Consider the following 26592-nt stretch of genomic DNA (forward strand, 5'->3'; position numbering starts at 1 on the left):
GTATGTCGGGCATCTTCATTATAATGTGTCTAGGTGTGGATCTCTTATGATTTTGCACATTCGGCGTCCTGTAGGCTTCTAGGATTTGGGATTCTGTCTCATTTTTCAAGTCTGGGAAGTTTTCTCGTATTATTTCATTGAATAGATTGTTTCTTCCTTTGGTTTGGAGCTCTGTGCCTTCCTGTATCCCAATGACTCTTAAGTTTGGTCTTTTAATGTTATCCCATATTTCTTGGATGTTCTGCTCATGGTTTATTAGCAGTCTTGCTGAGCTGTCTATGTTCTTTTCAAGTTGAAATACTTTGTCTTCATTGTCTGATGTTCTATCTTCTAAGTGATCTACTTTGCTGGTAGTATTCTCAATTGAGTTTTTAAGTTGGTTTATTGCTTCCTGCATTTCTAGGATTTCTATTTGTTTGTTTTTTATTACCTCTATCTCCCTGTGTAATTGATCTTTTGCTTCTTGGATTTGTTTATGTAATTCATTGTCAAAGTGATCTTTCATTGTCTGATTTTGCTGTCTCATGTCTTCCTTGAGACTCCAGATCATCTGAAGCATGTATATCCTGAATTCTTTATCTGACATTCCATCTGTTGCAGCTATTACCTCTTCTAGAGTTGAGTTGACCTGCATTGCTTGTGGTCCTTTCTTTCCTTGTCTTTTCATACTGCTCGCGTTTCTTTCTGCTTGGTGAAACTGTTGTGTTTTTGAAATTTTCCCTCTATTTATTTATATTGCTCTTGTATAGTTGAAAAATCTCCCTTGCAGGGCAGGTAGTGGCTGTGATCCTCCTCCAATTGGGGTGATCTGTGTACCACGCTGGCGGGCCGCTAGGTCTGCTCTGCCATTCGGTCGCAGGTTCGCCTACCCTTCAGGCGCGTGGGGCAGCTCTGTCATTCCGCAGGTTGCTGGACCTGACCAGGTGGGTCGCAGGTCCGCCTACCTTGCAGGTGCAGGGGGAGGGGGCGGCTCCTCCCCTCAGCAGGCTGCTGGGCCTGATCTGCCAGTGGTCACAGTTCCGCCTACCTTCCAGGCACAGGGGGAGGGGGCGGGCCTGCCCCTCAGCAGGCCGCTGGACCTTTTCTGTTGGTGGGTCGCAGGTCCACCTACCCTGCAGGCACGTGGGGCAGCTCTGTCACTCGGCAGGTTGCTGGGCCTGACCTTGCAGGCACTCCTGTTGCTGCCCGGGGGCACTGGGGAGCCGAATAGCGTCTGTGTCGCAAAAGTGTCGCGAAGGCGTACTTCCTTGGCGGTTCCAGGCCACCGAGCGCGGCGCGAGAGTTAGCTTCCTTCATTCCAGTAATTTGTTAGACAAAAATTAAGATTTCAACATAAAAGAGATCGATGAAATACTAATAGGATTAATTACTCTTCAATGAGGAGAAAAATTTGCACTCAGCATTGTAGGATTTCAAATCATCTCTTTTATGGAGGTGATCGTTGTAAAAGCAGGAATCCAATCTTCTCAGCCATGGAGCTAACCAGCCATGAAGTCATTCTATCACACAGAAAGAATATGGTATATTCCTTATCATCCATCTTAGAATTCATGGCCAAAGGATGTGAACTGCCAGTCTTGACTTGAGCTGTTAGTTATTCTAAAGCTCAGATGGTGTTTTATCTAATGCTTATAACAATTCTATCAGAAGAATTGCACTTTTAACCTTTCAATGCAGGCCAATAATGTTTAGATTTTTATTTATGTTGACCCTTCAATTCATCAATAGGAAGGAAGAGAAATTTAGAAAGAAAACAACTAGCAACTGGACACTTGTAATACCTCCATAGTTGTCCCACAATATTCACTATTAGGCAAAATGTCTATTATCACGCCTTCTTCTGCCTGACTCATGAATATGGATATTAAACCAAGATAAAGGTACATTTCTTAGTAACCCAGAGGTTTTTGAGATGACTGCAATGATGAAGGAAATATCTCCCAGACACAGTCAGTGTAAAAAGCTGGATGCACCACAACACATGCAATTTTCGAGTCCACTCACATAAAGCTATGTAAATGTGTTTATTTCAGTCTGGAAGGATACACACCAAACATTCAGGTTTGGAAAGGATACTTTTGCTTTGTCTGCAATATTTGAGTTTTTAACAAAGGAAATGTATTTTTGTGTTGCATTTTTTGTTATAATAAGTCAATAACATCTTATTGAATAATAAGAAGATATGTACCGTTCAGTGACTGAGCAGAAAATCCCAGTCTGTGATTGCCCATGATGTAGAGATTCACTGTGGTGTATTCATATATGAATATAGGAAAGTTGTGTTGGAATTGTTACACTGTCTTTCCTATTCCTATCATTCCTCCCTTCCCTTCATTCCCCTTTGTCTAATCTATTGAACTTCCATTCTTTCCCTCTTCTCATTATTGTGTGCTAGCATTCACATATCAGAGAGAACATCTGACTTTTGGTTTGGGGGGATTGGCTTATTTTGCTCAACATAACCACATATTACTTTCATTGAAATAAAATCATTTAAAACACATGGCACTAAAAATTCAGACACAGATGCACCTTAAAAACACATACATATTTTTATCTGCTTGGCAGTAATGTGTCAAATGCTTAATTTTTATTTATTTATACTCTCTGTAGCATATTTTATTGAAAAGGCATCAGACTAAGCACTTGTCTGAAGCCAGAAGAAATCTGTATGTAAGTGGCTACAATACTTTAGTGTACTACCCAGAATTAAATCTTGCACATATGGGCATTTGGGTAGGTGGACAGAAGGACAGATGAATGAACAGATAGGCAGAAAAAGTAGTAATACTGAGACTTTTTGAACTCACCATTCATTCATCTTGGCTGACTGATAAGAGAAGCATAAACATAATGGGATGGCAGGTTTTTAAAGGAATTTTGATTTTACAGTAAATTTAAAATTGTTCTAACTTTTTGAAAAAAATTTCTCATCTTGTTCACTGTTGGCCTTTTAATATTTGATATGCTCCATAAATTACAAAAGCATTATACAACATTTCAAGAGTTTTCAGAAGCAGTAAGCCATATAAAAATTCTGTTTACTTCACCAATGAGAAACTTTCTCCCATGGGTTCTTCACTGGGTTGTAGATCTCTAGTTTCATTATTGTCCTGCCCAGATAATCAAAGACTCTATCAGTTCCTATAAAAAATGAAAAAGTAAAAACAGACTAAGAAATACATATCTAATTGTTTCATTAACCTCCTCAGATGTTAACAATGATTGAGTTAAAGATGATCCGTAAAATACCTAAACATAAAATTTTTCTTTAAATACTTGTGATAACCAACTCTCTTTTTGATCCATCCTTAAATATGAATGTTTTTCTCTGTAAATTGAAAGCAAGGAGTTTGTTAAAAAAAAAAAAAAAAAAAAACCTCTTAATCTGTTGTCACTATGCTAGGGATAAGTAATTGAGAACACGGAGGTAAGAAGACCATAGGATTTATGATAAACATGCAGCCAGGTTTTAATCTCACATTTAATCTTGGGGGGATCTGTGTGTGGTTTGGTGGAAACATGCACATATAGAGAGTACCATTTGACAATCTCCTATAAGTGTTGCTTATTGTTGCTTTTTCACTGCTTCCTCTAATGTCTTTTCATCCTTGTCTTTTTTTTTTTTAAAGAGAGAGTGAGAGAGGGGAGAGAGAGAGAATTTTTAATATTTAGAGAGGAGAGAGAGAGAATTTTTTTTAATATTTATTTTTTAGTTCTCGGCGGACACAACATCTTTGTTGGTATGTGGTGCTGAGGATCGAACCCGGGCCGCACGCATGCCAGGCGAGCGCGCTACCGCTTGAGCCACATCCCCAGCCCCTCATCCTTGTCTTAACATAGTCTTATGAACTGCTCTATCTACTCCCCACACCTTCCACTTCCAGCCATTCTACTTCTGAGTTGGGATCCTCAAGAATATGCCCTTACTAGCTGTTTGATCTTGGAGTAGTCAATGAATCAGTTTATCTTTCCCTGTCAAATAAAGGATAAACCAAGATTACTTCCAGGTCTAACATTTGCTATGTCCTTGCCCTTTGTGGAATGATTATTTCACATACAGTGAGGCTGATCACCTTTTAGTGTCTTACCTCCCATCTTGCTAATGATCTTTTTAATAATTACTGATTGACTGAAGATTGTCCTAACAAACACTGTCTCAATAGTTCAGATACTCCAAAATGTCTAATGATGACTTAATCCAATGAGGAAAACATGCCATTGGCTCATCATCCCAGGATTAAAAGATAACATGTGTACATTATAACATGGATTGATGTGATAGATGAATATTTATTTTAGTTGTATCACCATTAAAATAATAACAGCAATGAGTTAGACATTATGCAGGCTCAAAATTGTGTGAATTCATCTTTAAGATGGTTTTAGATAATAAATCTTTACGGATTATTATTAAGGTGTGGGATTCTACCAATGTATTGCTCTAGTAATAGATTGAGATAGCTGTGCCTGGCTTACACATTTTGGTCAAAGGAAATGTGATACTGCCTGGGGAGGTAGAGTGTTGTATAACATTAACTTCTCCAGTATTAAATAACTATCGTATGTACAGAAAGCTATTTCTTCCAGCATATTTATACTGTGAAAATATGTCTGATATCTATTTGCAGCAATGCAGAACTCCTGAGAAATTTAGTTAAAGAGGTGAGGACATGGGGTGAAGTAGGAAAATGCATGGAGTGTGGTATCTAGTGTATTAAAATTATTTGTCTAGATCTGAAAACTAAGAATCAATAAATCTACAAATGTCTGTGGATAGTTGTTTTATAAAAATACTTCTAAATTTAATCCATTTAAAACCTTTTCCTGGAAAATTTTCTAATTTAGCTTGATGAGAAGAATGACTGGTTTTTCAAGTGCAGTTGAACAGGAAAATAACACATAAATGAAAGCCTCGTTCAGGATTGCAACTTTGAAATTGCTTGAAACCTTTTTACCAATGAACACTGAAATTCATAACTATTTATATCACTCTCTTCAAACAAGTGTACTTTTTAGTACTTCTTAGTACTTTTATAGCCTCTTCCTTTAAATCCTCTCCAATAAAATCTCTACTTCCATGGCAGACATTTAGTGAAAATATAATTCATTCAACCTATCTCATTCTATCTATCTAGCCTTTAGTTTTTAAAGTAAGGTGGAAACAGCAAATTGTCCCTGCCTATAGTTTCCCGAATATTTCAGTGTTCAATTAACCATAGTTTAAATTAATCAGAACATCCAGGAAATGAACACTGGTGAGACTGAATAAGGCAGAAAATTTGATTGTGTTATACATGAAATTCAGCTATTCAGTGAAATTCTCCAATTGTGGTAATTCTGCTGTCCTGATTACAATTATTTCATCTATGTGGTGCATATATATTTTAATCTTCTCCTGACACTGTCTGTTGTTAAAAATGAATTTGTCTTCCCAGCTATTCACAAATACATTTGCATTATTGAGGTCATGTCTGACTATAGGTCTTGGTTCTATGATTTAAACAATACTTAATCTTAGCACCTGGGATTATTTTTGCATTAGATGGTAATTGATTTGAAATCCACTGACAAATAATAAAGATATCATTCTCTGTTAATGAGTTTGACAAAGGAGGATTCATACCCTCTTATTTTAAAAAGAAATATTTCTTGACCTTGAATACATTACTAAAACTACCTTATATTATTAAACAATCACAATAGAATGTTAAGCTTTACAATTTGATCAAAAAGTCCATCTACATACATACAGAGTTCCTCTAAAATCAGAACCCAAACATTTTATCAGCAGATGGGGTCCTGACCTCTGGAAGTTAACCCCCTCCTATTATAGTCTACATCCAGATTTTATTTGCTTTTTCCTCCTTTCTTTCCTTTTTATTTCTTCCTCCTTTCCTCTTTCTCTTTCTTATTTTCCAGGGGTACTTAACCACTGAGTCACATCCCATCCCCCTCCTTTTTTTTAAAGACAGGGTCTCACTAAGTTACCAAGGGCCATGCTAGATGCTAAGACAGGCTTTGAATTTGCAATCCTCCTGCCTCAGCCTCCTGAAATGCTGGGATTACAGGCATGCACCACTGCACCTGGCAGTTTCTCTCTTTTTCTTCCTTTCTTTCTTTCTCCACACAATTTTAAGTGTCAAAATTGCATTTCTTGCTTTTCATCGTTGATGCTGGATTCCATAGGCAAAAAAAGTGGAAAGGGCAGGGAAAATGTGGAAAGGAGGTTAAAAAAAATACAGTCTAAAGGAGACAGCAGGGAAGACTTGGGGCAAGTGACATATTCTTTAGCATCTTTTAAAAATTTCACTCCAATTATGCTTATTTTAATTTTCTGTTTCATCCAACTTATACAACTGAACCTGAGATAAGCACTCTTGCTTTAGGTTTTAGACTTGCTTCATTTTTCAATGTTTAAGCAGATAATTATATATAATTAAATTTTTTCTCAAAAAGAAAAAAGAATCCATCATTTCTACCTTATGGAAATTTTTGAAAGCTTTAAAAAAAACTCTCTTTAAGAGACTTGACATTATATAAGCATGTGGTCTTGACTCAATACCTAGAGGTCTACAGTACCAGTCCGAACTCCACTACTGATTGATTCACTCCCAGTTTTGGAAATCAATAAATTGCTTTATTCACATTTTCACCTAAATCAAGAACAATAAAGGTATCTTTTTAAAGAAGAAAAGTACAACAAAGGGATCTGTCATAGACTCTCTAAAAATATAAATCCCTTTACCAATTATTAGGTTACATAATCCAACTTAAAGACTAAGCCCTGAAAGATACCACCATGAACTATGGCATCCAAAAAGTATGTTATAAAACTGTGCAAGACACAGAGAAAGGAGGACGAAATTCTCAATCAAGCATATAGCAAGATTGTACAAATTCAATTGTACAGACTGGTTAAAATCTGGACTTCTCCCATCATTAATATATTTTTTCCCTGTGTCTTCTAAGGATTGCAGTTTATTTAGACTAAATTTTATACTGCAAATTATTTTAGTTTAAGTATTCATGATATAAAATAAATAGTGTATTCATTAAAGAGCCATCTGTGAAGTTAGGGATATCCTAACCAACTACTTATACATCTAAAGTATGACCTCATTTAAAATTTCTTGATAAAAAATTTCTTGATAAAGAAATTTTTGTGCAATCTCAAAATTATTATTAAGGCATCTTTCTTCTATCTCAACTTATTTTCCCTTTATTCACATAGAATGTATAGCTTGGGGAGGGGAAATATCTAAGTTGTCTAATTACCTTGGAGTTTCGAATTAATTCTTTTGTTTTTGAACTCTAGAATCTCTAGTAATGATGGAGTTATACCTCTCATCCATTTTAATCTTTATTTTCTATGGTTCAGTCATGGTCTTACAAGTTTTGCCTTTTTTCTTTTTTTGTGCTATGAAAATTCACCTTAAAGAGGAAAAAATACCAGCAGAGAGCATGATACTCATCAAGGCACTTGTTTCCCATTTATATGATACCAAAACCCCTAATTTGTTAATGCATGGGTCAAAGAAATTAAGACATAACAGGTCAAATTATTTCATTTGCTATCCCATTTTATTCAATTAGATGGGGTAAATCATCAAATGATAACAATGAGATATGTTAAAATTAGACTTTTACATAACAATCTGACTGCTCACAAGACATCTCTGCTTGGATGCCTCTAAGGGAATCTAGTTCTACCCTGTTTAAACCTGAATGCTCCTATACACACAAACATACACACACATAGTCACACAGACCTGCTACTACTCTTACACTCTTGATTTCAACTTAAAAAAACTCCTTAGTATTTAACCACAATGCCTGTGTTCAGCCCCTATCACCTCTCACATATCTATACCAATGCATCCTGAACCTCCAGTCCAACTCTCCCAATCCATCCTGCATATAGTTCCTATAATGATCTTTACTTTGTGAAAATTTAATGATATTTTCTGATCACAAAAAATAATTTGGTTCATTGAAGTAAATTTGTAAATGCAACAATAAAACCTACAAAAATGAAAATTCCGCAACTCCTGGAAACTTACTATTAACATTTTGTTGTGTATCTTTCTGGTGTGTCCATGTTGGTATGTGCATAATTTTGGAGAATGTTTTGCATATTATTATACAACCTATTCTTTTATGTAGATTTCTCATAGAAGTATAACATACATACAAGTCATAAATGACTTGTTCATTGATTTTGCAAAGTAAACAAATCTGTGTAACTCCCACTCAGAAAAAACATAGATCATTCTCTCACCAGAAGTCCTCCTTTTACCCCCTCTATTTGTTACTTCTCCCAAGGTAACCACTATTGGAATGTCATTGTTTATTTGTTCATGTGTTTCAATGTTATATAAATAGAATCATACAATATATTTTCTTTAGTTTCTGTCTTCTTTCACTTAATATTGTTGTTAGTTCATTTTATTATGGAGTATTTTAAATATAACAAGATTTTAAAATTCATTTTATTTTCATTGGAATCTGAATGTTTCTATTATTATAAATAATACTGCAATGAACATTCATGTGTATATCTTTTAGTTCACATAAGAATGGATTTATGCTGGGTATATACCCAGGAGCAGATTTTTCTGGGTCACAGAATGCATGTTAGCTCTAATAGTGCCAAAGAATGTTCCAATAAACTCCTAGCATGTGTGAGTTTACATTCTCAACATCAGTGTCCACACTGTTGGTATCGGTTGTTTTTATCTCTAAATTTGTCATTCTGATGATATTTAGAGTTATCTTATATAGTTCTGTCATTCCCTGTAACTAATGCTGTTTTCATAGGCTCAATGGTTAGATGGATGACATTACTAAATTAAATATTTATGTCCCACCCACAGCCAAATTCATATGTTGAAATCCTAACCCCCAATGTGATAGTATTACCTGTGAAAAGTAATTAAGTCAGGAGGGTAAAGTTCTCATGTATGGAATTAATGTCTTTATAAGAAGAAATATCTTTATCTTCCCCCACCACATAAGGATACAAGGAAAATATGACCATCTATAACTCAGGAACAGGGACTTCACCAAGAACCCAGTCATGTGAGCACCAGATCTCAGACTTCCAGACTAGGAACTTTATGAATTAGATATATGTTGTTAAAGCCAACTATCTGTGGTATTCTGTTTAGTACCCAAAAATAAGACAGATGTCCTTTTGGGGAAGCACATGCTCAAGAATTTAGTTTGTTTGAAAAATTGTTTTGGTCTTTTTCCTATTGCTATTTGGGAGTTCTTCTCATATTCTCAATTTGTCTTTTAAAAAATTATTTATTTATTTATTCTAATTAGGTATATATGACAGCAGAATGTATTTTGACTCATTGTACACAACTGTAGCACAACTTTTCATATCCCTGGTTGTACACCTTGTAGCTTCACACCATATGTGCAGTCATCAATATGTCTTTTGATATGGGAGTTCTTTATAGTCCTTTATACATATTAATCCTTGTTTTACTTCAAATATTTTCTTTCTATTCTGTGGCTCTAAGTCACTATCTTGATGTCTTTTGATGAACAGAAATCTTAAATTATTTATTTTATATGCAAATTGAATATTAACAAATTATAATGGTATATATTTATGGAGTACAAAGTGGTATATTATATATGGATACAAGGCACAATGATTGAGTCAAGCTAATTAACATCCATTGCCTTAAATACTTATTATTTATTCCTCCTTTCTAACTGAAATATTGTAACTTTTGACTAACATATGTCCATTCCTCCCACTCGTCAGTCTCTGGTAATCATCATTCTACTTTCTGCTTCTGTGTGGTCAACATTTTTAGGTTACACATATAAGTAAGAACATGTGGTATTTGTATTTCTGTGCCTGGCTTATTTCACTAAGTGCAATAGCCTCCAAGTTCATCCACATTATCACAAAGGACATAATTTTCCTCTTTTTAAAAGCCCAATAGTATTCCATTGTGTACATACAGCATATTTTCTTTATCCATTCATACATCTGTAGATGTCAAGGCTGCTGATTATATACTTCAGCTCTTGTGAATAGTGGTATGATAAACATGAGAGTGCAGATATCTCCTTTACATACTTATTTCCTTTCCTTCAGATATAGAGCTCTATTTTTCAGTTTTTTGAAGAACTTCCATATTGTTTTCCAAAATAGCTATATTAATTTACATTCCCACCAAATGAGTCTCCTTTTCTCCATATCCTTGCCAGCATTTGTTATTTCTATCCTTTTGATATTTGCCATTTTTTACTGGATATAGATGGTATTTCAATGTGGTTTTATGTGCATTTCCCTTGATAATTAGTGATGTTGAACTTTCTTTTACATATCTGTTGCTAATTTCTTTTTCTTGTTTTGAGAAATGGCTATTTAGGTTATTCGCCACCATTTTTTAAAAATCTGGTTGTTTGTTTTCTTGAGTTGTTCTCAGATTTTTTTAAAATTTTAATGAAGTTCAATTTATCTTTTCTTAATAGTTTGTGCTTTTTTTAACCTGTTAAAGATATGCTTTCATCTCAGTTCATGAAGATATACATGTATGCAATTATTGTAGAAGTTCTATTATTTTACCTTTCATACTTAGGTCTAAAATCCAAACAGAAGACTTACAGCTTCCACTTTGATGTACAAAGAACATGAAAGTTATCAATCCTATCTTTGTGACAAGAAGAAAGTTGAGCAAATTGAAAACCAACAATCCTTATTAGATCCACCAGAGAATTGCAATCATATAACAAATAATTGTATCAAAAACTGGAGAGACAGGAAAATACAGAGAATCACTTCTAAAAAGGAAGAGAAGTACTGCTGTCTGGAGGTAGTACTCATAGAACCACTTAAACTGCAATTGATGAATTGCTGGAGTCTTCATGTGAACTAGCCTGAACCTTAAAAAGTCCAATGGTTCCAGGCTTAGGGAGGCCCTACACTTTTATAAGTTCTATCTTCAGGAAACCCACCAGGTTTTCACAGTCAGGATCTTGCTTCCAGCAAGAAGAAGAAAAAGATAATAACTTTGAGCTGTCCATATGGGAAAAATGCCCATTTGGATATATATTCTCGGAGCCTTCTGTTCTTCCTTCTGTTTTCTTTGACAAAGGTCAACATCAAGGGAAACTATTTTTTCAAAGACTTTTATATGTTCTTGGGAAATACAGGTACTTAATTCCAGCTCCCTCTAGTCTATTGATCTCATGGAAGAGGAGAAGAACTTTCTCACAAGATGATGTAACAGAATATCCAAGAACTGTGGTACTTTAATGAGGATTCCAGAAAAATGAAAGAAATGGGAAAAATAAAATATGTGAAGTCATAATAGCTCAGAATTTTCCACAATTAATGAGAGATATATCAAAATTTAAGTTGTAGGAAACTAAGAGAATATTAAGTTAGATAAATATCCAAAAGTCCATACATAGGCATATGATATCCTAACTGCACAAAAGTAAAGACAAGGAAAAAATATCAGAAAAAAAACAGAGAGGGGAAAATCACTTTACTTACATAAGAACAAAGACAAGACTTACACAGGAACTCTTCAGAAACCATGCAAGCAAGAAGAGTGGAGTGGAATACTGAAAGTGTACCCCGCACCCAAAAAAAATCACCAACCTATGTATTTCTATATCCACTGAAATTATTCCTCAAAATTGAAGAAAAAATATAACTTTCTCAGACAACCAAGGAAACTGTCAGCAGTATACTTGCTTTACAAGACATGTTTTTTAAAAAAACTGCATGGTACTGGCATAAAAACAGACATAAACCAATAGTACAGAATAGAAGATACAGAGACAAACTCACACATATGCAGTTATCTGATCCTTGACAAAGGTGCCAAAAACATACATTGGAGAAAAGAAAGCCTTTTTAACAAATGGTGCTGGGAAAACTGGTTATCCATATGTAGGTGAATGAAATTAGACCCTTACTTCTCACCCCTGCACAGGGTCAACACTCCAGCTTTTAGGTACAGGTAATTACATTCTCGGAAGAACTCCTGAAGCTCAGACAATAGTGCCAAGAATCAAATGGTCATCATCAAATTCAAAAGCTTTTGCACAGCAGAGTAAACAACTAGGAATGTGAAGAGAAAACCCACAGAATGGGAAAAATCTTTGCTAGCTACTCTTCTAACAGAGGATTAATATCTAGAACATATTAAAATATATATACAAGAGCTCAAAAGCTTCACACCAAAGAAATCAACCAACCAATAAATAAATTGGCAAATAAGCTAAACAAATACTTCTCAAAAGAAGAAATATAAATAGTCAACAAATACATGAAAAAATGTTCAACATCTTTAGCAATTAAGAAAACACAAATCAGCTGGGGATGTGGCTCAAGCGGTAGCCCTCTCACCTGGCATATGCGCGGCACTGGGTTCGATCTTCAGCACCACATACAAATAAAGATGTTGTGTCTGCCGAAAACTGAAATATAAATATTAAATTCTCTCTCTCTTAAAAAAAGAAAACACAAATCAAAACTACACTAAGATTTTATCTCACACCAGTCAGAATGGCAGTCATCAAGAATACAAATAATAATAAATGCTAAAGAGGATGTGGAGAAAAGGGAACAATTTTACACTGTTAGTGAGACTGTAAATTAGTACAACCACTATGAAAATTAGTATGGAGGCTACTCAAGACTACTCATGGAAACATCACATAATCCAGTTATACCGCTTTTTGGTATTAAATTAGAGGCATCTTACTACAATAATACATGCATACCCATGTTTATAGCAGCACAATTCACAATAGACAAACTATAGAACCAGTTTAGCTATTCATCAACAGATGAATGGGTAAAGAGAATGTGGTATATAAACACAATAGAGTTTTATTCAGCCATAAAGAAAAATGAAATTATGTTATTTGCAGGAAAGTGGATGGAAGTTGAGACCATCATGTTAAGCAAAATAAGTCAAATTCAGGCCTGGCGTGGGGCACACACCTATAATCCCAGGGAGACCCTGTCTCTAAATAAAATACAAAATAGGGCTGGGGATGTGGCTCAGTGGTCAAGTGCCCCTGAGTTCAATTCCTGGTACCCCAACTACCAAAAACAACTCAAACTGAGAAGGTTAAGGGTTGTCTATTTTCTCTTGTATGTGGAAGCTAGACAGGAAAAAGGAAAACAAAGGTAGGGGTGGATCTTATAAAAATAAGTGGAAAAAAGGGACCAAAGGAGAGAGAGGGGGAGGAAATGCTGAAGAGTGATATTGGCCAACTTGTATTGTTATATTGTGTGTATAAATATGTAACAACAAATCTCATCAACATATGCAACTATGATGTACCATATTAAAAATGAGGAAAAATAAATTTAAAAAATCTTAAAATTTTTCTTTTCAAAAAAGATAATAATATAGTTCAGAAACTTGGATCCACACAAATGAATTAATGTCAAAATATAGCATAAATGAAGGTTTTAAAACTATTTTTTTTTTAGGTTATGGGTATAGCTCAGTGGTAGATCAGTTGCTTCACAGGTGCAAGGCCCTAGCTTCAATCCTCAGCACCACAAACAAAAAACAAAGAAGAAAGAAAGAAAAAGAAAAACCAAAAACCTTGTTTGTATTATTCCTATATAATGTAAAAGATAACTGCTTGTAAATAATAATAACAACTTATTGGATAATTATAACTTTCTGAATAAGTAAAATGAATGGCAACAAGTTATTAGGGATGAGAAGGAGGAATTGGAAATATTCTTTTATAAGGTACCTACAACTTCTCATGAAGCTATATACTATTATTTGCTTATAAACTTACATTGGTTGTAAATGTATATTGAAAACTTTAGGGCAATGACTTTAAAATTTCTTAATTAATATGCTAATAAGGGAGAGAAAAAATTCTGACTAAGACCAAAATAAGAGAAGATAAAAAAAAAAGAACAAGTGCAACAAATAGAAAATAGTTCCAAACATGGTAGATATTAATCCAATTGTTATCAATCATTGCTTTAGATGTTGTCCTAGTCTGTTTGGGCAGCTAAAACAAGATCACAAAATACCAAGCAGGATAATGAACAACAGAAAATTATTTCTCATAATTCTGGAGGCCAGGAAATACTGATCAAAGAGACAGATTTGATGTCTGCTAAGGGACCACCCTATGGTCTATAGATGGTGCCTTCTTGTTGTGTCCTCACATAGTAGAAGGGGTCAATGGCTCCTCTGGACTTCTTTTATGAGGCACCAATACCATTCATAAGAACCACCACTAATACCATCACTTTGGAAATTAGTGTAGGAGGCATAAACATTCAAACCATATGTATGTGAATGATCTAAATACACTAATAAAAGATAAAAAAATGTCAGAGTGAATTAAAAAAAGACCCAACAAACAAGAGCCAATTGTATGTTTTCCACAGAAACCATTTTATATATATATAAATTTAAATAAAAGGAATAGTGAAAGATGTACCATGCTAATATCAATTAAAAGAAAGTTGTAGTATCTATATATTAATTTTAGACAAAGCAGAATAATTGCAAGGAAAGCTATCAGGAGCACAAAGGATCATTCCATAATGATAAAGGTGTCAGTTATTTAAAAAAACACAATAATTGATAATGTGTGTTTACCTGAAAATAGCATCAAAATATATGAGGCAAAAAATTATAGAACTGTAAGACAAAATAGATCAATTCACAATTATAGTTGGAGACTCCACTCCTACCAGTAATTGACAAATCCAGCAGACAGAAAATCAGTACTCATTTAACAACATAGTTGAACTGAATAATACCATCAATCAACTTATTTAATTGGTATTTTTATAACACTTTGTCCAAGAACACCAAAATAAACATTTATTTACTTATTTATTTTTATTTGTTCTAATTAGTTATATATGACAGCAGAATGCATTTCAACTCATTGTACATAAATGGAGCACAACTTCCCATTTCTCTCGCTGTACATGATGCAGAGTCACACCATTCATGCAACCATACATGTACATAGGGTAATAATATGTGTCTCATTCTACCATCTTTCCCACCCCCATATCCCCTCTGCCCAATCCAAAGTTCACCTATTCTTTCCTAGCTGTCCCCTCCCCATTGTGGATCAGCATCCGTATATCAGAGAAAACATTTGGTTTTTGGTTTTGGGGGATTGGCTAACTTCACTTAGCATTATATTCTCCAATTCTATCCATTTACCTGCAAATGCCATGATTTTAATCTCCTTTATTGCTGAGTAATATTCCATTGTGTATATATACCACATTTTCTTGATCCATTCATCTACTGAGGGGCATCTAGGTTGGCTCCACAGTTTAGCTATTGTGAATTGTGCTGCTATAAACATTGATGTGGCTGTGTCACTGTAGTATGCTAATTTTAAGTCCTTTGGGTATCGACTGAGGTGTGGGATAGCTGGGTCAAATGGTGGTTCCATTCCAAGTTTTCTAAGGAATCTCCTTATTGCTTTCCAGAGTGGTTGGCCCAATTTGCAATCTAAATAAACATTTTTATCAAATTCACATGAAATATTTATCAAGACAGACCATGTTCTGGTTCATAAAACAACTGTACAAATTTAAAAGAATAAAAGTCATAGAAAGTAGGTTCTCAGACCCCATGAATTAAAACAGAAATAAATAACAGAAGATACCTGTAATACCCAACTATTTGGAGATTAAATATCACACTTCTAAATAACATGAGTTAAAGAGTAAGTATCAATAAAATTTTAAAATCTTCTTAACAAAATGAAAATTCACTTTATCAAAATATGCAGGGTGCATCAAAAGCAGTGTTAGAGGGAAATTACAGCACTGAATGCATATATTAAGAAATAAGAATGCCTAAAATAAAAAAATCTGAGGTTCCACATCACAAAATTAGAGAAAGGAGAGTAATATAAACCTAGAAGAAAAGAACTAATAGAAAAATCAACAAAACTAAAATCAAGTTCTTTAAAATATTAGGAAAACTGATAAACCCTTAGCCAAAACAATCAAAAAAGAAAGAGTAGTTACAAATTACTCATATCAGAGATGAAAGAGGGGAATATCACTACTGATCTCATGGCCATTAAAAGAATAATAAACCAATTTTTCTTAAATTATTCAACAAAATAAAAGGGAGGAATTCTTCCAAACTCATTCTATGAGACCATTATTCTGATACCAAAACCAGATAAGGACAACACACACACACACACACACACACACACACACACACACAGGGGAAGGGGGGGGAGAGAGAGAGAGAGAGAGAGAGAGAGAGAGAGAGAGAGAGAGACACCAATATATACCTGACTAACATAAATGCAAAAATTCTAAACAAAATACTGGAAAACTGAATCCAAGAGCAAAATAAGAAGATACACCATGATCAAGTGGTGTTTATCCCAGGAATGTAAGGATGGTTCAACATATGCAAATCAATAATTATGATACATCGCATTAACATGATGAAGGGCAGAAAACATAGGATCATCTCAATATAAACAGATACTATTTGATAATTTTCAGCATCCTTTCATGATTTAAAAATCTCTCAACAAATTAGGTATTGAAGGACCAAACGTCAATACAATTAAGGCCATATATAACAAACTCACAGTTAACATCATACTAAATAGGGAAATGTTGGAAGCCTCTAAGATATGAAACAAGACAGGAATGCTCATTTTCAGTTCTTATTCAATATAGTTCTAGAAATGCTAACCAGAGCAATTAAGAAAGAAGAAGAAATAAAGGGCATCCAAATTGGAAAGGGGGAAGTCAGATTATTCCTGTTTGCAGAATACATGGTCTTAAATATACAAAAATTAAGTACTTCACCAGAAAACTATCAGAATAGACTAATAAGTTTCAACAAAGTTGCAAAAATCAACATACAAAAATCAATGGCATTTTTATACACAAACAATGAACTAATGAAAAAAAAATCAAGAAAGTAACCCTATTTATTATAGCTCCAAAAAATAATATACTAAGAAAAAACAATCAAGGTGAAAGAATACAATGAAAAAAAGTAAAATTATGATGAAGAAAATTGAAGACTACACAAAAAATGAAAATACAATCCCATATTCATGAATTTAAAGAATTAATATTGTTAAAATACCCATACTACTAGGCTGGGGATATAGCTCAGTTGGTAGAGTGCTTGCCTCACATGCATAAAGCCCTGGGTTAATCCCCAGCACCACACACACACATACAAATACCCAAACTTCCCAAAGCAATCTGCAAATTCAATGCAATCAACATACAACAAAGTTAACATCAATAAAACAGATACATAGACCAATAAAACAGAAGAGAGAATCCAGGAATAAATTTACGTATATATAGCCAACTGATTTTTGACAAAAAATCACCCAGAACATACATTGAAGATAATCTCTTCAATAAATGATGCTAGAAAAACTATAAATCCATATACAAAAGAATAAAATTAGATTCCTCTTATCATATATAAAAATCAACCCAAAGTGGGTCAAAAACTAAAATGTAAGACCTCAAAGCATTAGACTACTAGAAGAATACATAGGAAAATACTTTAGGACATGGGCAAAGATTGATTGAATATGACCCCAAAATCACAAACAACATCATCAAAAATAGATAAATGAAATTATATCAAACTAAACCCATCTGCACAGCAAAGAAAGCAATCAAAAGAATAAAGAAATGACTCACTAAATGAGATAAAATATTTTTAAACTATTAAGATGACCAGGGATTAATATCTAGAATCATAAGGAACTCAAGTCAACTTGACAGCCATAAAACCCCAAATTATCTGATTTTAAATGAGTAAATAATTTGAGTAGGAATATCTCAAAAGAAGATGTACATACAGCCAACAAGCACATGAAAAAAATGTTCCATATAATTAATTATCAGACAAATGCAAATCAAAACTACAATAAGATATCATTCACTATGGGCAGAATGGCTATTAACAAAATAACAACAACAAAAAAAAAAACTAACAAATGCCAGTGAAGATGTGCAGAAAAGGGAACTCTCATACATTATTGGTGGGAACATAAATTAATTTGGCTTTTATGGAGAACATTTTGGTGATTCCTCAAACATTTAGAAAAGCTATCATGTAATTGAACTACATTCTACTTCTGGGAGCATATCTAAAGGAAAAGATATCAGTATGTCAAAGAGTAAGCTATATTTTTATGACTATTCACAATAGTCAAAATATGAAGCCAGCCCAGGTGTCCATCAATGGTATGAATGAATAAATAAAATGGGATATATGTACACAATGGAATATTACACAGCCATAAAAAGAATTAAATCTTGTCATTTGTGATAATATGAATAAACCTGGGTAACATTATGTTAAGTGAAGTAATTATTCACAGAAAGTACTGCATCTCACTCATATATAGACCATAAAAACATTGATTTCATAAAAGTTTAAAATATAATAGTGGTTACCAGAGACTAGGGAGGTTAGATGGGTAATTGTAATTCATGAGGTAGAGGTTGATGGATGAGTATTAAGTCATAGATAGGAGTAAGAAGTAAGTCATAGATAGGAGTTCTGTAGATTGAGTGTGTGGCATTAGTGAAGGAATAAACAAATCAATCAACAACTTAGTTGTAGCTCAGTGGTAGAGTGCATATTTACCTTTGTGAAGTTCTGGCTTCAATTTATAGCAACACACACACATTATGAATAGAATAATGAGCCCAGAAAGAGACTCACATAAATACAGTCAACTGATCTTTTAAAAAAGAGCAGACAATCCAATTCAATGGAAAAAAAAAAAGATAGTCCTTTTGACAAAGACTACCCAAAGATTTTCCCACATTTGAAATATAGGGCATCCACATGCAAGAAAAAAATTAATCTAACCACAAATCTCATATCTTTCACAAAAGTCAACTCAAAATAGATCATAGACCCAAATATAAAGCACAACACTATAAAACTTCTGTAATGTAGGAGAAAAATCTAAGTTTGGCCTTGGGTTTGACAATGAGGTTTTAGATACCCCACCAAAAGCACAATCCATGAAAGAAAAAAAAAATGTTGAGGGCTGGGGATATAGCTCAGTTGGTAGAGTGCTTGCCTTGCATGCACAAGGCCTTGGCTTGGATCCCCAGTACCACCAAAAAAAAAAAATTGATGAGTTGGACTTCATTAAATTTAAAATTTTCTGCTTCATGAAAGACATGGTTAGAAAAGTGGACAAGCAAACCAAAAAATTGGGAGAAAATATTAGCAAAACCCAGATCTGACAAAGGACTAGTTCCAAAACATATTAAAAACTTTTAAAATCCAATAATAAGAATATAAACAACTCAAAAATGAAAAAAAATCATAACAGACACCTCAGCAAAGCAGATATATGGATGGCAACCAAACATAAATGTTCAACATCATTTGTCACTGGGGACTTGCAAATTAACAATGAAGAAACCACTGCACACATATTAGAATGGCTAAAATCCAAAACACTGACAATACTAAATGCTGGTAGGAATGTAAGATAACAGGAACTCTTATCCATTACCAGTGGTTTGAAAAATGGTACAATCACTTGGAAAGACAATCTGGCAATTTCTCACATATATGAATATAAATATCAACGTATGAGTATAAATATTTATAAATATCAATGTAGCCCTAGGTATTTACCCAAATGAATTGAAAACATATGGTCACATAGTTGCCTACACACAAATACTTATAGGAACTTTACTCATAATGGCCCCAAACTAGAAGCAATTAAGATGTCCTTCAATAGGGAAATGAAGACATCAAACCATGGTACAGCTATATAATGGAATATTATTTAGTACTAAAAAGTGAGATATTCAAGCCATGAAAAGACAAGAAGAAAACTTAAATACATATTGCTAGGTGAAAGAAAAAGCCAGTCTGAAAAGGTTATAAACTTAATTGCTCCAATTATGACATTCTGGAAAAGACAAAACTATAGAGACAATAAAAATATCAGTGGTTTCCATGGATCATGGAGATGAGAAGGATGAATAGATGAAGAACAAGGGACATTTAGGGCAATGAAACTATTCTGCATGATATTATAATAGTGAATACATGACATCATGCATTTGTCAAAACCCATAGAACTGTAAATCATAAGGAGAATTTTATGGTAAACCACAGGCTTTTATTAATAATAATTTATCAATGTAGGTTTATCAATTGTAACAAATGTACCACACTAAAGCAAGATTCTAAAACTGGTAGAAATAGTGAGCAGAGATGAGGGAGTTTATGGAAACTATTTATACCATCTTAAAACTTAAAATTGCTCTAAAATTTGTTACTTTTTGATTTATGTTTGAATTTTTTATAACATTAATTTTAAAAACATACAATTGAGTTTTTGTTTTGTGCATGTTCTAAACCAAAGGCCATTATGTGATATAATTTTTTATTCATATACATGGGATACATATATCTAAGCCATATAAGTTTTTTATTTATATACATGGAATACATATATCTCTATATTCTAAATATAGATGGAAACTAATTTTAATCAGTAAGGTAAATTTTATCATGAAATAAAATATATACATGTATCTCTTTAAACATTTTCTGTTCTAATTTTCTATTTTATTTACCTTTTGCTTTTCTATAATGGTTTTGAAAGATTTGTATCAAAATTATGGAATATATAAATAATTGAGAAGTATTCTCTCATTTTATTCTCTAGGAGATTTGTATAAGTTTATTTTATGTTTTCCTTAAATATTTGGAATAATTCACCTTTTGTTTGAAAAGTTTCAAATATGAATTACATTTCCTTGAGAGTACAGACTTTCAGATTTTTTGTTTCTTCTTATGTCATTTTTAGGGTGTCCTATTATATGTATTCAATTCTGATTTACATAATTATTGGCACAAAGTTGATAATATATTCCTATAATATGTCATTGTTATGGTTTGGATTTCAGGTGCCCACCCCCCCAAAGCTCCTGCTTCAATGCAGAAATATTCAGCAGTGAAATGATCAGATAATGAGAGCAGTAACCTAATCGGCCCATCCTAGTTTAAATGGACTAACTGGGTGGTAACTATAGGCAGGCTGGAGTAGGAGGGACACTAGGGGCATGCCCTGGAAAGGTTCATCTTCCCTGTGCCTTCCCACCTGCTTCTTGGCTGCCACATCCTGAGCAGCTTCTCTCCTTCATACTCTTCTTCCATGTCTGCCTCACCTCAGGTTGATGGTGTCCAGAGACCAAGGACTAAAACTCTGAAACCATGAGCCCCAGATGAACTTTTCCACATTTGAGTTGTTCTTTCCAGATATTTTGGTCACAGGGGTACTCAGCTAACACAATTATTTTTATCACTAATAATTTCTATATGACAAAATGCGTATCATTTAAGAGTACATTACCACTAAGGAATGAGATTGGTCAAATTATGTACATGTATAAATATGGCATAATGAAACCCACTACTAGGAATAATTATAAGGTACAAATAAAAAATAAATTTTAAAATGCAATAAAATGAGTCCATTGCAATGAGTTTTGACAAATATATGTTCATATAACCACCACTACAAACAAGATATAAAACGTTGCTATCATCTAAAATAATTTAGTCATTTATTTATGCTGTCAATCATTCCCAAAATGCACTCTCACCTCCACCTCACAAATAAGCATTAATCTGCTTTCTGCCATTATGAATTAATTTTGTATTAAGAGTTTTTTTGGAAATTCACTATATGCTATTTAAATCTAAATTTATTCTTTCATCATGTTTTTGGAACCCATACATACTTGTGCTAGTAGGTTTTTTTAAATTACTCAATAGCATTATATTGCATGGATATTCCATAATTAATTTAGAGTTACTTTTGCATATGGATTAAGAGTTAAGATCCATTTTTTCCCCACATGGATATTTAGTTGGTCCAGCAACATTTCTTAGGAAAAAAAAAAACTGTCTTTTCTTCAATTGAATTACCTTGCCACTTTTGTCAAGCATCAACAGGCTTTTTTCTCTCCTCTCTCTGCTCTCTTCCCTCCTCCTCTCTTCTTTGCCTCTCCTTTTCTTCCCCTTCCGGCAGCCCCCCAATAAAATCTCTTGGTTGAAAAAAAAAGCATCAACAGATCATATATGTGGAGGTGGTTATTTCTAAACTTTACATCCTGTCCCAATAACCTACACCAATTACACACTCCCTTGATTACTGTAGCTTTATAGAAAGTCTTGAAATAAGATATCATAAGTCTTCCAATTTTGTGGGGTTTTTTTACAATTTTAAACCACAATCTGCTTTATTACATTTAGAAGAATATGCCCATCATAGAGATGTTAGATAGACTATCAAAAAGAAGAAAGTAAAAATCACCCTAAATCCTAACAAACAATAACCATTATAAGCAAGGCAGTATATGTCCTTCCAGATGCTTTCTAAAAACATATAGACATAGGTAAAATGTGCTTATAGAACATCTAGTATTCTGTATTTTTAAAATTAACTCCACTATTAAATAATATTTTATATTAATTAATTTTCCAATAGTACACTTGATTCTATGTATTACAACCCAGCATTTTTTCCTAGTATTGGATTAAGGTGGATTTTGAACACTATAACACTATTCTTTTTTATTGTCTTTTATTTCTTCTTGCAACATTTTTTATTGGTGCATTAGAGTTGTGCATACTGATCTAATTTTGTTCTTAGTTGTCAAATTTATTCTAGGTTGTTCATATTTTTATATATATTGTAAAATCAGAATGTCAATTTCTATAGAAAAGACTTCTGAGATTTTCACTGAATTTGGATTGAAAATATAAATGAATTTGAGGATTGAGATCTTTAAAATATTGCTTTTTCCATTCTAAGAAAATAGGGAACCCATTTATTTAGGTCTTTAATTTCTTAGTAGTGTTCTTACTGTGTACAGTTCTTCCACATACTTTGTTTAATTTTTTTATTAGCTTTTCATGCTATTTGATATTCTTGTTAACAATGTTTTTTAAAATTCCATCTTCCACTTTGGGGTGCATGTGCACACGTTTGTGTGATATGTGTGTGTGTTTACACACACACAGACACACATATACAACACATACTTTGCTAAAGATAATCATCAGTTTTATTAATTTTTTTAATCCCCTGGAATTGGATACTAATAATACTCCTGTTGAAAACTTTTGCCCCTATGTTCATGAGAGATATTGGTCAGTTGTTTCTTTCCTTATGCCTTTGTCTGATTTTAGTATTAGAATAATAATGGTGGTCTCCTAAAATAAGTTAGGAGTGTTTCTTCCACTTCTATTTTCTAGAAGAGACTGTGTAGAACTGGTATCATTTTTTTCTTAATATTTGTAGAATTCTCCAGAAAAACTGATCTGGTCCAAATTTGAACATTTCCCAACTCTGTGTGAGTGGTGGGAATCGTTCCTCTTACAGCATCCTGGTTATCAATTTCCCTGCTGTGTAGTATCTCACTTTATTCATGCACACTTCAGTATTTAGCAACAAACTGAAGATCCAGATATTAGGAACTATTCTTCTTGATACCTGCCCTACATATTCTAGCTGCTGTGGATGCCCTAAACTTTAACCTCAGCCTCCTAAGTGGTGACTCTGTTTGGCTTGTTCCTCTGTACTACAGTCTGGAAAGCTCCTGTAGGCAAAAAGCTGGCACGACTGTAGGCTTCACATTTTGTATTTTTCTTTGTTTGTATTTTATTTTTTTTTATCACAGTATTGTGCCATCTGTAGTCCAATGTTTAAAGCTGCTATATCCAGTTTCCTAGTTGTTCATGGCAGGAGGACAATCCATTATCAGTTATTCCCTAGTGATTACATTTGTGTTGCTATTAATGTCATTAATTCATAGATCATTTTTTCAGTCCTGATATCAGTAATTTATACCTTCTTTCTTTTGTTCATGATCATTTTTACTAGGAGTTTATCAATTTTATTAGTATTTTCATAAAATCCTAGTTTGCTGGTTTTCTCTAAAACATTCTACCTATTTCTGGATGTTTGAGGATGGCCTCCGTCCTTCAAAGAAGAAAATAAGCCATCGCATGTATTTAAAAGTAGAAAAAGTTTACTGGCTATTTTAAACCATATAAATTATATGACCATATTTCATAACATAGTGAAATTTATATTTAATGCATGCAATGCTGAAAAAATATTCGTAACGTTATGCTATCAAATTACCATTTTATAAGAGATAAAAATCATCTACTTGGGAAATAGTTTAGTATGGTGGAATAGAGAATGTCACGTTCCTGGCTGCTCCATGGCGTGAAACCAAGAAAGCAGATAGGCAGCTTCTCAGCAACGTGAGTGGACAAAAAAAGGGTGGGAGGGGAGCTTCACTGGAATTTAATACCAGACATTCAAAGCAGATAGGGGATATAGGAGGTTGAATATAATAAAATAAGGAAGAAATCCCCAGTGCCAAAAGCCACTGCTGCAGCCACAGGCACCACCCAGAGCAGTACCTTCATGAGCAAAGTGGAAGGATAAGGAAATTAAAGGAATTCACATTTTTAGGATGTCTGAGGCATGTCTGGTTACAGAAAGTTTAGAGTGAAAGGCATGCTGCACAATATCCTTGTGTGGGAAAGAAGCTGTATCTCTCCTGGCTGCATACAGAGGACAGAGGAAGGAATAATTTTGCAGCTGCTTCTGGGGAGCCAGCAGCTGTGTGGTGGGGGGGGCAGGCAGCAATTCCTGGCAAACCTGAGTTTGGCTCAAAATACAGTCCTGGCAAACCCACACTGCATGACACAGAGTGTATCTAAGTGACCAGGAGAAAATCAAACATGGACAGAGGTTTACACAGGGGACTTTTGGTCCCAGAAATTCATGAAGCTCTTACTCTCCCCTTCCAATCCTGCTGCTTACAGGACCAGCAGAGAGAACCTGAGACCAGGAAACATAGGTCCACAGGTGATATACTGGACTAAGAATTGGCTACTCCACCACATAAGTGGAAACCAAGGGAGATCACTGGGCTGCAGTCTCCCAACATGGACTGGCCCACTGGGCCCTAGAGGTGTGCTGATATAAAATCTCCAGACCAATAATATTAAAGAACCTGCAGCATACCTAAGCCTAAACATCCCTTCCAGGAGTTCCACCTATGGGATTACCACTCTTCTTCTTTTTTTAAAATATATATATTTTAGTTATTGATGGACCTTTATTTTATTTTATATGTGGTGCTGAGAATTGAACCCAGTGCCTCACACATGCTAGGCAAGTGCTCTACCACTGAGCCACAACCCCAGCCTAGGATTACCACTCTTACTTAACCCCAACCTGGGTGTGGAGCAAGCATCATACTCCAGGTGATCCCACCTAACACTGTGGAGAAGAAAAGCTGAGAATATCTTGAACTCCAACAGAATTGACAAATTTCTAGAGATATATGACATACCCAAACAGAATCAGAAGGGCACACACAATTTAAACATATCAATTTCAAACAATGAAATGGAAGATGTAATCAAAAGCCTACCATCTAAGAAAGCCCAGGCTCAGACAGATTCTCAGCGGAGTTCTACAAGACCTTCAAAGAAGAATTAACACCAATATTCCTTCAAATTATTCCATGAAATGGAAAAGGTGGGAACCCTTCCAAACTCATTCTATGAAGCTAGAATCACCCTGTTACCAAAACCAAACAAAGACACATCAAGGAAAGAAAACTTCAGACCAACATCCCTGATGAACATAGATGAAACAATTCTCAATAAAATTCTGGCAAATTGCATACAAACACATATTAAAAAGATAGAGCACCATGATCAAGTGGGGTTGATCCAAGGGATGCAAGTTGGTTCAACATATGGAAGTCACATGAAACTTATCACATCAATAGACTTAAAGATAAGAATCATATGATCATTTCAATAGATGCAAAAGAAGCATTTGACAAAAAATGGCACCTCTTCATGCTCAAAACACTAGAAAAACTAGGGATATTAGGAACATGCCTCAACATTGGAAAAGCTATATATGCTAAATCCAAGGCCACATCATTTGAAATGGAGAAAAATTGAAAGCATTCCCTCTGAGAACTGGAACAAGAGAAGGATGCCCATTTTTACCTCTTTTATTCAACATCATCCTTGAAACTCTAGCCAAAGCAATTAGACAAAAGAAAGAAATTAAATGGATAAAGAAATTAAATAGGAAAAGAAGAACTCAAGCTATCCCTATGTGCCAATGACATGGTTCTATATTTAGAAGACTCAAAAGATTCTACCAGGAAACTTTTAGAACTAATGCATGAATTCAGCAAAGTAGCAGGATATAAATTAACACCCATAAATCAATTGTGTTCCTATACATTAGCAAATAATCTACAAAGAGAGAAATTTGGAAAACTACCCCATTCACAATAGACACACACAAAAAAAAATATTTGGGAATAAATCTTACAAAAGAGGTGAAAGACCTCTACAGTGAAAACTACAGAGCACTAAAGAAAGAAACTGAAGATGACTTTACAAAAGGGAAAGAATCTCATATGCTCTTGGATAGGCAGAATTAACATTGTCAAAATGGCCATATTACCAAAAG

Source organism: Spermophilus citellus, assembly GCF_964194105.1.
Source record: "Spermophilus citellus genome assembly, chromosome: 4".
In the NCBI taxonomy this organism is placed as follows: domain Eukaryota; kingdom Metazoa; phylum Chordata; class Mammalia; order Rodentia; family Sciuridae; genus Spermophilus; species Spermophilus citellus.